This window comes from Cryptotermes secundus, unplaced genomic scaffold (genome assembly GCF_002891405.2).
Source record: "Cryptotermes secundus unplaced genomic scaffold, Csec_1.0 scaffold399, whole genome shotgun sequence".
NCBI classification, from domain to species: domain Eukaryota; kingdom Metazoa; phylum Arthropoda; class Insecta; order Blattodea; family Kalotermitidae; genus Cryptotermes; species Cryptotermes secundus.
This window is the reverse complement of record NW_019727096.1, coordinates 66,149-82,727: the sequence shown is the minus strand read 5'-3', so window position 1 is coordinate 82,727 and position 16,579 is coordinate 66,149. Positions and strand designations below refer to the sequence as shown.

Here is a 16,579-nt window from a genome sequence, read left to right as displayed (position 1 = left end):
CTTTGAACGGAATACATGGTGTTATATCCCAGAAGATATAATTCTTCGACCACCACTGTGAGTACATCAAATCCGAATAAAGTTTGTTGGTGTTTTCTTTATACCTCTCATAGCGTTACACCTATTTCGACCAAATTTGGAATGACGGTAGATGATTTCTCTGAGGTGGTTTTGATATGTCAAAACATGCATATAATTCAACCCGTCTTATTTCCACAGTACTTCCTCTGCAAAGAAAGGCGAGAAAAGTGGAATATTGGCAACAATGGAATCGTGGCAGTGAACGTTACTAGGATACTGCGGGAAAACTTAAAGTATCTTCCGCCCTTCCTAAATAAATTAAAAATGATAATCTTTTATACGTATGCCTTACATCCTTGAAACTCCAGGCAGATTTGCTGGTTGAACTTAAAATTATGCGCGTCGTATTTCTCTACAAAGTTTGGTTGGGAGTTACAGAGATGTGGCCATCTTTTTTACTGATACCCGATTTTAACAAAAAAAATCGATGTGTTGCCAAATTTCAGTAGAATTCAGCGGAATGAAATTTGACGAACATCCGTTCAGAGGTTTTCCGTTCGTTTTATGCGAAAGACTGACAAACAGACGAACGTGACGAAAATAAATAAACGCATTTCTGCAACTTCCTTTGCGAGCCCGCTAATACAGGGGGGCACTACTGATAACCCCTCCTGCGTCTAAGCCATCTCCCCAATAAGCTCGAGAGCTATTTACGAGCAGAGTGAAAATGTAAAACAGGTACATAAAGGTAACAGTATTTCCCTGGCGCCTATTGTACAGGAGGCTGCCTGGGCCTCAGAGCCAGCCTGCATGTTTCGGAGAAGAGAAGTGCATTATCTCTGCAGCGAATCGAACCCCAGTTCTTCGATCGTCCTTCTATCTCGGCTCACAAGCAGGATTATGACAATATAATAATAATAATAATAATAATAATAATAATAATAATAATAATGCTGTGAACCAGGAATATGTTATTATCATTACAGTTATTTAAATAACCGCGAGGTAGCGTAGTTGGTTGAGACACTATGCTACAAGCGGGAAGGTCGCGGGTTCGATTTCCGATGACATAATTTGATTTTCCATTTGATCTAATCCTTCCAGTCCCACTATGGCCCTCGCATCGATTCAGATTCTAACAGAAATGAGTACCAGGAATCGTCCTGTAGGTGAAGAGCGGGAGGCCCTCTCTTAAAGCTGAAAACCTCACCGCCCTCTCTGAGCCGACTATCTAGAAAATGTTGGAGCTCGACGTCTCACAACCCTCTGGGTCTCCACGGGTTCTTATAGGGATAGCTTTACTTTTTTACTCTTAATGTAAAGTCCAAACCTGAATTCACTTTCAGTTCTTCCAAGACACATAACGACATTGCAGTGCAGTTGAACGAAACACAGATCGAAAGGTTACTTCGTACAGGTGGCCTCTTTGGGTGTAAGCGTTCATAAGCCTCTAATTTTTCTTTAATTCGCTTAGTTGGGGGTGGGTTCCAACTGGGTCCACTCGGCACGGCGGCCACTGATTGGCCTATTGTAGCCTGCCCCGGGTGATTATGATGATGGAGAATTTGGTGGAATGAAGATGGGCAGGGAATGCTGAAGTTCTGAGAGAAAGCCTGCCCCAGCGCCACTTTGTCCACCACAAATCCCACTTGACGATACCCGGGATCGAACCCGGGCCACCGCATTGGGAAGCCAGCGACTAAACGCTTGAGTTATGGCGCGGCCTCATAAGACTCTAAGGCGTTTTCTGAATGTCGGGGAGGTCTCTACCCCGGTGTTAGAAGGAAGTGAGGGGCCAGTTTCACGGAGACCGCTCTACAGATGGCAGGATAACCTTCGGAGTCCGTACAAGTGTGATGAAGGGGAACAGAAAGAAGAAGCCAGTCCCTACCGGGAAATGAACCCCTTTCTTCCGGTCTATATCTGGGCACTTACACAATTATCTGTCCAGCTATAATAGTCGTATATAAATCTGTAATTTAGATTCAATAAGACTCGCTTGGCTTGAGACGTAAGTTACGTTTTGAGTGGTGGTTGTTAAGGGTTATTTTAACAGTTAGACATTTTAACTTCTCCAGTTAAGAGAGTTTTGGGCAAGTGGGACTAAGGATCATCTGTAAATAAAGTTGTTCAAATAGAGGCAAATTACGTTTCCTTTTTACAATTTTTCCTCAAATTAAGAACTTGTACGAAAGTTGTCCTCCCCTCTAAACTTTCAAGGGCCTGGCTGTTTAGAAGTTACATTAAATAACTTTATATTTGGAATACGTTCATATTTGTAGCGTAGTTGGTTGAGGCACTATGTTACAACCAGAAGATCGTAAGCTCGGTTCCCGATGAGGTCATTAGACTTTTCAATTGACCTAATTCTTTCAGCCGGATTATGGGCCTGCCAACTTTAGCGGATAGATGGTGTCGCGTGGTCAGCCGACAAGCGGCGGTCGCTCGGTCGGCATAGTTCGCTTGCGGACTAAAACCACGGAGTTTGTTTTTCTTTTGTTTTTGCATTATGGCCCTGGGATCGATTCAGCCTGTAACACAAATGAGTGCCGGGAATGTTCCTGGGGGTAAAGGACGGCTGGTGCGTAAGGCTGACATTCTCACCGCCATCTGTGAGCCGATTGTCTAGAATATGTGGGAGCCTCGACATCTCACAATCCTATGGACCTCCACAGCCTGCTGCAGGGTTTTTTATTTATACATTAAATTTAAGTCGAGATTATTATAGCCATAATTAGAAAGAAGACAAGATATTGAAGCAAATATGAGTTTAAATATATTTCTTATTCGAATATAGCCTATATACACAATTTATTTCGTAAATTGCAGACTGAACCTCGTTTTCTCTATGTTATATTTCTGAAAAGTTGCATGTTCTACAAATTTTCTAAAAGCAAAGTTCGTTTTATTACGAAACGAGCACAAAGTTTTAAATGGTCCGTCTGTTTTAACTCTGTAGTAGGCAGCGTCTACACGAGCGCACAAAATGCGTCCATTGTAACGAACCTACTTTGCTGAGGACGTTGCTGAGGGCACCACACAGTTGCAGAATGCAGTGCCTAGTTTTTGTCTGCAGTGGAGCCAGAAGAAAGCGTAACATTCGCCTCTCTTGTTTATTTCTACAACGGACGTCACGACGTTCGTTACAACGGACGCATTTTGTGCGTTCGTGTAGACGCTGCCTTAGGGAACTAATTCCGTCATACATTAAACTTGTAAGCTGGACCAAAGTTGCCTTACATAGCCCGCGGCCTTTGTGCTGTGCACACGCACTCGAGTTGAAGAGAGGTTTGGCGTCGAGTAGCGCCTGCAGAACCGAAGCACAAAACTGACGGTGAATGTAAAACGCACCCGAAATTGCGTGAGTGTTAAGAGGCTGGAGACAATTATCTCGTTACAATTTAGGGGCGACTGTGGATGGATTGGTGAATGGATTTACTGACCACTTATACACACGACTGGGAAATATAAGCACTTATAGCGCCACCGTCAATCTCCACAAATCACCAAAGCATACGCCAAGCGTTTTCCAGCCTGTTGTGTCCTCACCAGCAATTCCCTGGTAACGGCTTCTAACAGTTGAGATTCTTCAGCTTTACGCGCTCGAGTCCTCTCTTCACATCATTGCGTACGGAACTCTCTAACAACGGACTTGGTCCCTCCCTTATAACATCTCGGCACTGACCAAATAGAAAACACCTTTCTTCTATTGTGGCGTTTATGTCCGTTGCCGCAGGAACGTGTTTACAGAGTTTTTGCTCCAGAAACGGCCACGACGCGACCCACAGAAAAGACCGTTCTTCTATTGCTGCGGGAAATACCTAACAACGAAGGCCGCGCCATAGCTCAAGCGGTTAGTTGCTGGCTTCCCACCGCGGCGACACGGGTTCGATTCCGGGTCTGGTCAAGTGGGATTTGTGGTGGACACAATGGTGCTGGGGCAGGTTTTCTCTGAGTACTTCGGTTTCCCCTGCCAATCTTCATTCCACCAATTGCTCCACAATCACCCTCACCTATCATCAGGGGCTGGTACAATAGGCCAGAGGTGACCGCAGTACAAGGGAGTTAGTCCCACCCCACTAGCATTAAAAAGAATTACCTAACAACGGTCGCTGTTTACAAAGTCACCGCTTAGGAAGTAGTCTGTACGCCACAGTGTAAAGTACAGAACAAGTAGACTGTAGAGGGTTCTGACGTTGGTGTATAAAACCCGCGATTAACAGTAAAGAACATAACATTTCGGAAAGTGGATATATTTCGGTCCGCAGGCGAAGGGGGTGCGAGGCACCTCCTCTGCTGGGCCCATTTGAAAGCGCTAACTAGTCCAGCGATCGGGGTTTCTATTCACATGTTTCGCTTACTTCTGGATGTGCACTCTATCGATCACATGGGTTATTATAACAGCTATGAAGCGTCACCCGATAAGATTTGCTTATAGGACAATTCATTAATCCTTTGACTGCCAAGACCTGCCATAGAAGTACCTGTTAGCAAGGTCAAGGCCGCTTGCTGATAAATGTACAGTGAAACCCACGGTGCTTTTGAAATGATTATGAAACGACGGCAGCTGTAGGTCATTATACAGCTTATTCTTGCATCTGATCGTCGGAATATCATATTTGATGCTCTCTATTGACAGAAATGTTTTACTGATTGATTAACAAGCCAATTTCTTCGGCTGTGGCGATTTTAACTCTTAGTAACCCCAACCGTCCGATCACAGTGTCCGCGCGGTCTGAGGTATGAACTGTCTTCACTCGCTCGAAAACTGGGATCGTGGGTTCGAATTCCCCTCAGGTCGTGGATGTCTGTGTGCGTTTATTCTGTGTTTATGTTGTTCTGTGTGTAGGTGGCGGCCTTGCGACGGGCTGATCCACTGTCCTAGGAGTCATACGGACTGTTTATAGGATTAAGAAACGAATAAAGCGGCCAACGCAAACCGACCTAATCAGTACGTGGCGGTCAGAGGGTTAATTTAGTGGCACTCATTGTAAATACTATATGTAAAATGTAAGCTAAATAATTTTAGTCGGTGTACTAGGAAAAGTTTTTTAGTTTTGTTATGTAAACAAGCTATTTATAGAACTTTGTTGAAATTTTTCTTATTTCTGCAAACAAAGAATTTCCTTGGAAGGCATCATTCGTCTCTGTTATTTATTGCCAGCAGGAAATATAATTTATATGTAAGAGTTTTTGTAATTGCAGTGTCGCGTGCAAGATGTGATCACAATTTTCCGGCGCAACTACCCCCGACATACTCACATTATTCTATTGTGAAGCCTAATGGAAGTGGCAAGTTGCATAAACATTGCTCCTGTGTTTTCCTGCCAGACTTGTACTCAGTATTAAAATTATTCTTTTCGTGCAATGTTGTAAGTATATAAACAAAGGGAACAGATTGCAAAGGATCGTCTGGTTACTACATTTATTACTTCTAGGTAATAAGCAAGTATACAGAGTTTTCATTAGCAAATGCCGCTTTTGCAAAATGTATGAAAAGAACCTAACGCCATGTTCTCTACTCGTCTTTGAATATGGTGACGTAATCGTTACTGTATGAAGAAAACGCATGGGAATATCCTTGATTGTGAAAAGTATTTTCTACCCTCTGAATTTTCTAGAACTGGCAGGGCTGTGGCTTGTAATGTGCTGTCTTATGTAATTTAGAGCGCGGAAAGTTTAAATATTGTCACATGTAAGGGTTTGGATTGGTAAATCGGTTTATTGGATCTTCACTAGACGTAACTACAATTAGTTCTTACACTCTCAAGATTACTGTAGCTATAGCACATGTAACGTCACACACTAAGTCTTCTATTTCTTCTTCTGGGCACCCTGCTGTTCCCTTGGAACTTCCGAACTCAAGTGAAGTCCCATTCCCGTATTCTCTCATATCCTCTCGGCACGGACCACGCATAGAAAATACAATTCTATAATTCGTAGCTGAGACCACACAGAAAACAAATCACGTGATAGCTATCTCGCCAGTCCATTAGTGCGCTGGCTGTTGCCCAACAATTAGGTACAAACATTCATCCTATTGTTGCGTGACCTTAAACGAAGTGTTTAACGCGCCGTTACCTAGCTATACACGTTACATTATTGCTAAAGTTTTAAAATAATAAATCTGTTGTTATATTAATATACATGTCCAAATTAGTTTTTTATTGAACTATAATATACTAATAAATTGCTATGTCGACTGTCCTATATATACATTACTTATTATTACTAATGGAGCTGAGCCATTCTTGAGAAGCTGTCAATTCTGCAGCTACTCAAGAATTTCCCAGCATTTTATGGAACCAGAATGTTCATTACCGTGATCACAAGATTCCTCAACTGGTCCCTATCCTGAGCCAGACCAATCCAAGCCATACCATCCCATTCTATCTATCTAAGATTATATATATATATATATACACACACACACACACACGACATGATTATAAACACTAAGCTTAAGAAAATGAAAATCTCCAGTGAATCTTGTGACGATAGGTGGGTTGTTTATTGACGCTCTCTCAATCTGAAGTACATACTGTAACCGCACAATTGAAATCCTTCCCCCCCTTTTTTATTTCAGTAGCTGATAGAGTTAATAATAAGAATTTATGAAGAAACAAAGGTTTAAGACACACTGTAAGAACAAGGAATAGGCGATGAGCAGTTAGACCAAACTTGCGCGGACAAGGTCATCTGCTAGTCCTTGCGTCCAAGCATCTGGTGTTATTTTCCAAAAGGGCAGAAATGCTACTTCAAGAACCCCCACTGAGTTTCTTTAGAAATTGAGAACTAGACTTACAGCGGCAAGCCACTTTGAGAATTCGAGAAGTGACAGTCCCTACCAGCCGTAAGTCAAAACTGGGAGTGCCAGGAGATCATTAGCGACCCCTCATAAGTTGCATCGCTGTCAATTTCGCCGTTTGGTCGTTTAGGGCGAAATTCTCTTAAAAACATTCTGTCATTGGCCGGAACCAAAATTAAGCCAACTCCCATTATTTGAATCAGCCTATCAGGAAAATTAGGAGGATAGGAGAATAGGCGGATACAACTCAGTTAGGACCTCTGGCTCGGCAGAGAGTTCAATCTAAGATTTTAGTCTGCTACAAACTTTCGAACTTGGCGGAGGCAAACCCCACATCACACGCGCTAAAAGATAATTCTAAGAAGTACAAAAATTTGCTCATAACGACTCATATTGAGATTTAGCGTAATCCATAAGAGGACGGTTATAAGTTGAGCTGATCGAGTGCATTTTTGTGTAAGTGTAACACCAGCTGCTAGTAAGCTGAAAACCAGACTGTGAGAATTTACGCAGCCGAGTGTCTTTCAGAACAACAATAAAGTGTTGTGGTGGTACAGTGAATTGTGTTGATTAGAGGTGCTTCACCCTCACTTGTCCGAGCCTGACCCGTATCCAACCTGAAGAGAGACTCATCTCCACTAGCTAGTCAAACCCACCGTCAGCTTTCACATGCTTACTCCTTCCCCCTTACTGTGAATCGTAAACAGTCGCTAGGTGTTTGCTGGCGCGCATACTACCAGATCCCAACATGAAAGCCAAACCCCAATAATCTCAACGGAAGGAAGAAGCGTTGGAGCCAGGTCAAGCCGGACCCAGCTACGACCCAGCAACTTCAGAAGCGGCAACACCAGGTAGGGCAGCGTCAAAGTGATCATCGGAGCAGAGGGGCCGATCGCCATCGACTCCCACTCCCTGCACTACTGTTCAGACGGAGCCGCAACGTAAGGGCACTAAGAGGACGGTTATAATACTCTCGAAGGGTATGATGACAGACTGGAAAGGGTTTGAAGGCCAGCACTTGTGGCCTAATCTAGGTACTATCCTAGCAAGTACCTGATGGGAGTGAGAAAACCACGAAAACACCAGTCAGAATAGCATGTCCCGACCGAGGTTCGAACCGAGCACCTCCCGGATACAAACCCGGATCGTTACAACTAGACTGTCCAGTTAGGTGACGGTAAACAGAGATGAAGATCAGACCGGCTGCAGTTGCTGTAGCTCCGAATCAACAAACTCATACATTGTAACTATTCAGACTTGCGTAAGTAGGTGAAGTTGTCCCTGTGCGTAACTAATTAAGCAGTCCGCCATGAAGACATACTGGAGACTCGATATATAGATTCACGTATTCTTGACCTCCGCATTAGTTGGATGTGAGTGGTCAGCTTCAGGCGCCGACCGCTTTACGCCCGGCACCCATTGGATAGGAGGTTGTATTGGCCCCCAGAACCGGTCTGGACTACGTGGAAATGAGAAAAATCTTGCCCTTTGCCAGGACTCGAACTCCGACCCTTGCACTTCACTTAATTCCTCTTAGAGGCCACTGTTGAGGGAGATGTACGTATTTTTCTCTTTTATATTTCCAGAGAGGAAAGTTAAAAATTATGTAAGAAACTCTATAAGATGAATAAGGAACGATAGGATTTCCTCTTTTGCTTCGAGTCGGATGTTAAAGGAATCCCCACTTTTCCTTTTTTTACTTGAAACAAGAGAAGGACAAGCAAGACGATGCTGTTAGTGTTCGGAGAGTTACAGATTCCCCCTGCCATCATCGGCAACCCGCTACGGTTCATTTGATCCGACCCAGGAATCAGTACCAGCAGTCAGCAGCAGTATCTCCAAGATCCGAAGAAAGATGGCAGTGCCTGTCTCCACTGTGCTGTGGAAACTTATCAGCGTCTTTAAGGCCGAATTGGATATTTCCTTGTTTTAACCTACATTTCAAGTCACTGGGATTCTCTCCAAGAATTCTTCTGATCGTTACATCGATTAACTTTCCGGAATCGTTATTAAAAAAAGTAGATATTAATTCAAATGTTATAACTTGTATCCATGGAAACATAAAGTGAAGAGTTGTGTTATAGAACCACGGTATATAGTGGCCATCTTCATAAAAAATTATATGACAATAGAAATAAAACAGAAGTGTCAGTGTTAATTTATAGCGGTTATGCAATACCAATTCATGATTCGATCTCGCTAGATCACTAGCATTTGTTTTCAANAATACTGGATAATCAGATACCACTGCCAGTAGAGGGTCGAAACCTCGCTGACAGAAAGGGGCTGATAGCGAGCACCAGTACCGGTAGGGTATGGAGACAGTAGAAATTAAAAGGGGGACGTACAATAGAATATTAGTCGCGGTGCATGGGGAAACCCACCCCATCAATACTGGATAATCAGATACCACTGCCAGTAGAGGGTCGAAACCTCGCTGACAGAAAGGGGCTGATAGCGAGCACCAGTACCGGTAGGGTATGGAGACAGTAGAAATTAAAAGGGGGACGTACAATAGAATATTAGTCGCGGTGCATGGGGAAACCCACCCCATCAATACTGGATAATCAGATACCACTGCCAGTAGAGGGTCGAAACCTCGCTGACAGAAAGGGGCTGATAGCGAGCACCAGTACCGGTAGGGTATGGAGACAGTAGAAATTAAAAGGGGGACGTACAATAGAATATTAGTCGCGGTGCATGGGGAAACCCACCCCATCAATACTGGATANGATCACTAGCATTTGTTTTCAAAATAAATTAAATGCATATATTAACTTGCAGTTAGCGGCCTCCGTTATCTAGGGGTAACATTCCCACCTCAGGACTCAAGGTACGCGGGTTCAAACCCGGCGGAGGTCGTGGAATTTTTAAGGGCGGAAAAATTCAGGAAACAAGTCCTCCTGGAGGGACTTTAAGCCGTGTGTCCCGTGTCGTAGATTTACGGCACGTAAAAGAACTTCATGTCTCTAGGAGACCTCTGAGCTAAATTAGGCAAAAAAGTTTCCCGCCCAAGTAGTTTCCAATGCCTCCGGTAGATGGGGAAGTATTAGGTACCGCTGCCAGAGGAGGGCCGACCTNATCAGATACCACTGCCAGTAGAGGGTCGAAACCTCGCTGACAGAAAGGGGCTGATAGCGAGCACCAGTACCGGTAGGGTATGGAGACAGTAGAAATTAAAAGGGGGACGTACAATAGAATATTAGTCGCGGTGCATGGGGAAACCCACGCCCTCAATACTGGATAACTGGAACTTGCATTTGAATGATTTGTTATAGCCAGCTTCCCTTATTTTATAAAAATTAAAGTACACTTATGGGATCTTCATGCTGTCCGTGTGTCCGTGTGTCCGTGTGTCTTTGAATCCACTCTGTTAACGGTTGAATACCTGAACCAATCTTTACGAAACTTGGTATGTATATTGTCAGAACTGAGCCCAAGGAGTGCTTCATGAATCCCTTGCACTAGTCTCTGTGGTTGTGTATACCTCCCGTCTCTGGTAGGCAACATTTCGTAAAGTGTATCCCTCCTTTCATTGTTAACGCAACGGCTTGATAAACACGTTCTCGCGTCAGCGAATACAAGAAACAATAGAAGAACGTTTAGACGCGTGTCTGTGGATCTGTCTGTATATTCCCCCATCGTTGCTAGGTAACAACTCGGTAAAGACGTTCCCGTGGCAAAGAAGAATTGTTGGAAACGTGTTTTTCTATGCAGTTCTTGTCATATTAATTGTGGAGATTAGCGATAGCGTTTAATTGCATCTAGTTCCAAGTAGTTTGTATAAGTGGTCAATAAATGCATTCACCAATCCAAACCCCATCTATAGTCACACACATACTACGTGACAATATGGTGGGAATAACTGTTACTTGTACTAGAACTCGTAGCAGTGCATTGTGAAACGTAGAACTCAGTTTTTGTATTGTAAGTTGTCTGTGAAAAATATTTGGTGAAGTTGGTCACAATGTTAGTCAAGCGGACCCTGACCTGAGACTCCTGCGTCTGACCAACAGCACATGACGCACGGGTACAGGGAGTGTAGTCCACAAGGAAGTAACACCTGCCAGCAAGTGTTGGCACTGTAACATTCCATGGGGAGGGGGCCTTTGTTGAAACAAAATAAGTGAGCCCAGTAAGTCGGCGAGTTAAGTCTGGTTGTGTTGGTAGCCGAGTTCACTGCAGTCCGGAGTTCAGAGAGGGCAATTATGAAAACCTTCCTTCCCTGGAACCGTAGTACCCTGACTTCAGAGTTCAACAGTTGTATTGATCCTTCTGGTTGAGTACCTCTCTTTCACAGGCTCACTGCAACCTTCACCGTCACCTCGAAACTCGCCGTTTTCCTTGCCACGCCACGCCCATCCCAGAATAGTCCGACTGGTTACGCGGTGGCAACACCAACGATACTCCAACGACGGGCATCGAAAGGGGAATTCACGATACGACAGTTTTATAGTATAAGTCTGAAGTGAGTCCAAGTCGAAGTAGCTCTCAGTGTTCAAATTGTTTTCAAAGTGACCCTTTCGTGGGCTGTTTGTTGATCACTCTGTACCTAGTTATTGTTTGGTGTTACAGCGTTGAGAATGGAGACTGTTTCTGTAACTTATGTACCCCCAGTAACTGCGACGTCTGGTACGGTGGAATGTTGTACTTTGAAAGGTTGCCAGCAGTAAGCAACTTTCAGTAACATCGAGTAAGCGTCTTCTTGCAGAGATATAGTATCTCTAAGTAATTTGGAAAACCGGGATTGCTTTTCGAAGCACCGTAAAAATGTTGAGGTCAGATTATCAAGGCCGTGACTGTGAAGAGTTACAGCCGTCTGGGTTGTAGAGCCTTGTGTTACGGAGAAAACCAGACGTTTCGATGTGAGTTGTCGCTTCCGTCGTCAGTTTTCTGCTTACTTCTGCTCTCATTTTCCTTTGTTTACTATTCTACCCTGTAGATGGAAGCAGTTTGTTCCTCCGAAACGTCTAGATTTCTCCGAACTTTGCGGAATTACGGTCTAGAAAGTAAAAAACTTCTATTCAGGAGGTACTCCATTCGAATCCCGACCGGAATATTACGCTACTCTGTAACATTAGACACTCCTCATTCTGCTTGCAGGGTATATTTGTTTCGAATGCTTCTCTGTATAACATAGATTAATTCGGGATTATTTCTGCAAACAGTGTTAACCAGTTTATCTGTATAATGGACTTGCATTGTTCTCTGTCAGGTGAGAACTTACTTTTTAAATAAGCTTATTAGTTAGCTGAATTTCAACGGTAAATTATATGAAACTGAGCGCTTTGCAGTTCCATACAGTGTCTGTTAGGAGCCGGGATAGTTCAGTCGGTAAAGCGACGGGTACGATGACCGAAGATTTGGTATCCATTCCCGTCAGGGGCAATACATTTCTCTGTTTTCCACAGCATTCAGACGGGTTCTGGAACAGACCCAGCCTCCTATATAATAACTACTTTCTTTGGGATAAAGCGGCCGGGCGTGAAGCTGAGCACTCATCCCACCAGTGCCGAGGTTAAGAATATGTTGAATTAAAGCCCCCATAAGTTTTCATGACGCGATGCTTCGTTAAACAGAGAGACAATTTCACCTTCACCCCTACAGTATTTATTACAGCATTGAATGTGAAATGGAAATCTTAACTCTCTCGTAATAATCGCAGAATTTTAACAAAAGAGGTAGTAGGACCTCTGAAACGATTTCTAGCAAACAACGGCGCTTTTGGAAAGCGTTTTCAAACTATTTATTGATTCTTTGTCAGCCGTAATTGCGTGCATTTCAGCAAATTAAAAATAACAACTAATATAGACTTATTATTTAAATATTTGTCAGGTATGTGTTTGTATGTTTAGCCTCCTTTAGGTTTACTATTTGGGCTTGAGCGTAATAATCTTAGATCCAGCATAATGGTGATTATTTTTACGAAGATCTCAAATCTGGGATTCATTCAAGAATCATTTGCGGAGAAGTCGAGATGGGATTTGATGCTTTGTGGAAGTGAGCGCTATAATTTTCATAGTCGCGGATGTCATTTAAAGCTTTCGTATTACATCGTTTTTCAAGCTAAACTTAGGGCCACGCCATAGCTCAAGCGGTTAGTCGCTGGCTTCCCACCGCGGCGGCCCTGGTTCGATCCCGAGTCTGGTCAAGTGGGATTTGTGGTGGGCAAAGTGGCGCTGGGCTGGTCACGGTAGCCAAGCGGTCTAAGACATGTACTGTCTTCGCTCGCTTGTAAACCGGGATCGTGAGTTCGAATCCCACTCAAGGCATGGATCACCCGCCCAAGGAGTCCTACCGAATGTGTAAGAACTAGAAAAACCGAAGTGAATGGGGAAGTTCATGGAGGTAGGCCTATGCCCACTGGGGCTGTAGTGCCAAGGGGGAAAAAAAATTGGCGCTGGGGCGGGTTTTCTCCGAGTACTTCGGTTTCTCCTGCCAATCTTCATTCCACCAAATTCTCCATCATCATAATCACCCGGGACAGGCACAATAGGCCAATCAGTGGCTGCCGTGCCGAGTGGGCCCAGCTGGACTCCACCCCCCACTAAGTGAATTACCAGAGAAAGTAGGTTCCTATACTCATTGAGCACGTAATATACGTTAATCGATTCTTTTTTGATCTTCAGGGAATGCGTTCTGTTGTGTGTATCGCTATATCGTTTTTATATATCCGTCAACATAACACTCAAATAGACAACTCNTGAACAGTGAACTGTAACATAATCCGTTGTTATTGGATGAGCAATAAACCTCGTATACCATCCTGCCCCCCCCCCCCCCCACCGAAAAAATGGCTCCTGTGTTATTCACATTTGCAGTTTCGAGTAGATAACAGAATAGTAATGCCTACAACATTCTGCCTCGGCATGAGCTAAACAGAGCTTCATATGAATCTATTTTTCGAAGCCATTTACTTAATCTTCTCAATATATCAACCGAAGCCACGCTTTGCTTCTTCAGCGAACGATAATATTACTCTAGCGTTTTGAAATATTTCATCAAAATATATCATGAAAAATTCAGGTAAGAGAAAAAAACTTTTCTTGTCTTGAAGAGCTGTAACTTTAACTTCTGAAAAAAAAACTAATATAAATTTAATCTTAAACCCGTAACCTCATTTGATTTAATAAGAAAGATTGTGACGCATGTAAGGTTATGTTTTCACAAGACATGCTTACGTTATAAGAAGTTCCCCAGTCCTAATGAGACTTTAAAATATGCAGAAACATGGCTATGGAGCCGGTATAGTAACGGGCTACGGGTTGGACGACAAAGAGGTCGAAGTTCGAGTCCCAGTACCGTCAAGAATTTTCTCTTCTCCACGTCATCCACACCAGCACTCGGGTCCACCAAATCTCCAACCCAAGGGTACCGCGGGCCATTTCCTAGGGAATAAAATGGTCAGGGCGTGACGCTGACCATTCGCCTCGCAACTAATGCCGATGTCAAGAAAACGTGAATCTATAAATCCATTCCCCACACGTTTTCATGACGAAGTGCTTAATTAGTTAAGCACAGGGACAAATTTACCTTCTTGTTTTGCTTTCCAGGCATTGCTTTCTTAAGAACTGGTGCTTGTTCTTCGTTCCATTGAGATTTTGTACTGGACTTACAGGTTATATTATTTGTCCTTATACGTTTTATAACAACAGATATTTCGATAATAACATCTGATAGTGATATTTTCTAGTTCAAGGACTTACAGCATAAAATTATATATTGCACGTACATGCGTTAAAACGGCCGGATTTTCAACTTGATTTTTTGCCGTCTTCTTGTCTCATCTGCATCCCCCACTCCCGCCCCCTTTGTGGACAAATATGTGGGCCACTTTCAAGAAGCCTCAACTGTCTTTGTACGTGATTTATGGTGTGGAGGCTCCCATAAAGATGTAATCAAGCCCTTTGATGTCGTGTCAGGAATTGTAGGGACATTTCCTTTGTCACGGGTTTTCTTCAGGTTCCTTTATGTTCGATCTGGACTTCACACAATGACAATTTTTTAAGGAAACTTTCACGGTAGACTGGGTTTGATGTGGTTGAGTGCACTGCATGTATGGTGTGAGAAGAGTTCATACAGCTTCAGTTGAGGTAGAAAATTTGAGTTGCTATCTTCCGATCTACGTAGAGAGTTTGTTCAGTTCTCAGTGAATGATTATGATGTTTGTATAATTATTAAGGCAGACCACAGTGGCCGCGTGGTATAAGGCATGAACTGTCTTCGGTCTCTCGAACGCTGGAATCGTGGATTCGAATCCCACTCGAGGTATGGATCTCTGTGTGTAGGTAACCCCCTTGCGACGGGCTGATCCCCCGTTCAAGGAGTCCTACCGAATGTGTATGGAATTAAGAAGCTGAAAAAATGGCCAACGTCCAACAAAAGGGCTGTAGAGCCATTTATAGATAGATAGTCCCTGTGCCTGACTAATTAAGCACCACGCCATGAAGACGTAAGAGGGAATGGGTGTATGTATCCATGTATTCTTGACCTCGGCCTAGTCGGGGGTGAGTGGTCAGCTTCACGTCCTGGTTGCTTTACTCTAGGGGAAAGAGCCCCCGGTACCCATTGGATAGGAGGTTGGGTGGACCTCAGAGCCGGTCTTAACGACGTGGAGAAGAGAAAAATCTTGACCCTGCTTAGATTCAAACTTCTACCGCTCGATCGTTCAGCTTGTAACCAGTCGCTATACCGACTTGCGCTATCCCGGCTCCTTTTTCTTTACTATGTATTTCTAAGCTTCTTAATTGCTTTTCAGTTCATTTTATGGGTTACAGGACATTTTCTTTTTTCGTATCAAGGGAATCTGAAAGTTTGTAACCAATGCTTTACACGTACTTCTTTAAATCACAGTGGTAACTATACGCACCACCTGCTTTAACATTTAACAACTGCGTGTTTTGATCGTAAAGTGGATTTATACAGTATATTTCGAATGACGCTGAAAATAAACAGCAATTATTTCCCTAATCAGCATTAACCCATTCGTCTTTGTATTGTACACACTTGAAGAACACTGCATTCTTGAATGTGACACCGTGTAACCTGTTAGAAGTTCATGACGTTTCGGAGTAACATACTGGGTCCATCTGCAGAGCCAAAATGTAAGCAAAGCAGACAGCCTTCAAGAATCAAATTGATACTTTTGCTTGGTGCGTGGCTTAATCTATAACCTTCAATTTTGGGTCAGTATGTTCTTCCGAAACGTCAGCGAATTACGCACTATATGGCCTCATATCCCAAAGATAGTACTGTTCGCAGGCACCGCTGTCAGAACCTCAAAGCGGTGCAGTGTTGGATTTTTAATGTTATTTATATGAGAATCCTGCAGCAGAGGGTTGACAGACGATGCCTCGTTGTTACAGCCCAGTGCATTGCACCTCTGGGGATGGAGTCGGGAGCGATTCGAGACGAAGATATTACCGCGAGCTCCTCCTTCGACAGTGGGAATGTGGGACCCCAGTTCGGCCGGTGAGTACAGCAGAACTTACTGCTTTTGTATTAATATCAAGGAAGCCTGAGAGTTTGGGAACCAGTGTTTTAATTGAAGAATACCGCCTTCTGGGATGTGGGGCTGTGTAGATCTTGTGTAAACTGACGTTTCGGAGGAACATATCGTCTCCATTTTCTACCTTGAAGATGGAAGCAATATGTTCCTCCGAACCGTCGGTTTACACAAGATCTGCACGGCGCTATATCCCAGAATACGGCATTCTTCATAGTCACTGCCTTGAAAGCCTCAAATCTTAT

At 43.5% G+C, this 16,579-nt stretch overlaps 1 long non-coding RNA gene across 1 annotated transcript in view; it reads left to right on the top strand.

The window, feature by feature from the left end:
• The window catches only part of LOC111864392, a 352,104-nt gene extending 335,837 nt beyond the window's left edge, over positions 1-16,267 (top strand). Inside the window, exon 4 of the long non-coding RNA XR_002842785.2 lies at positions 16,195-16,267. This is a non-coding gene — a long non-coding RNA (uncharacterized LOC111864392). The remainder of the gene's footprint in view (positions 1-16,194) is intronic.
• Positions 16,268-16,579: the final 312 nt, after the last annotated feature.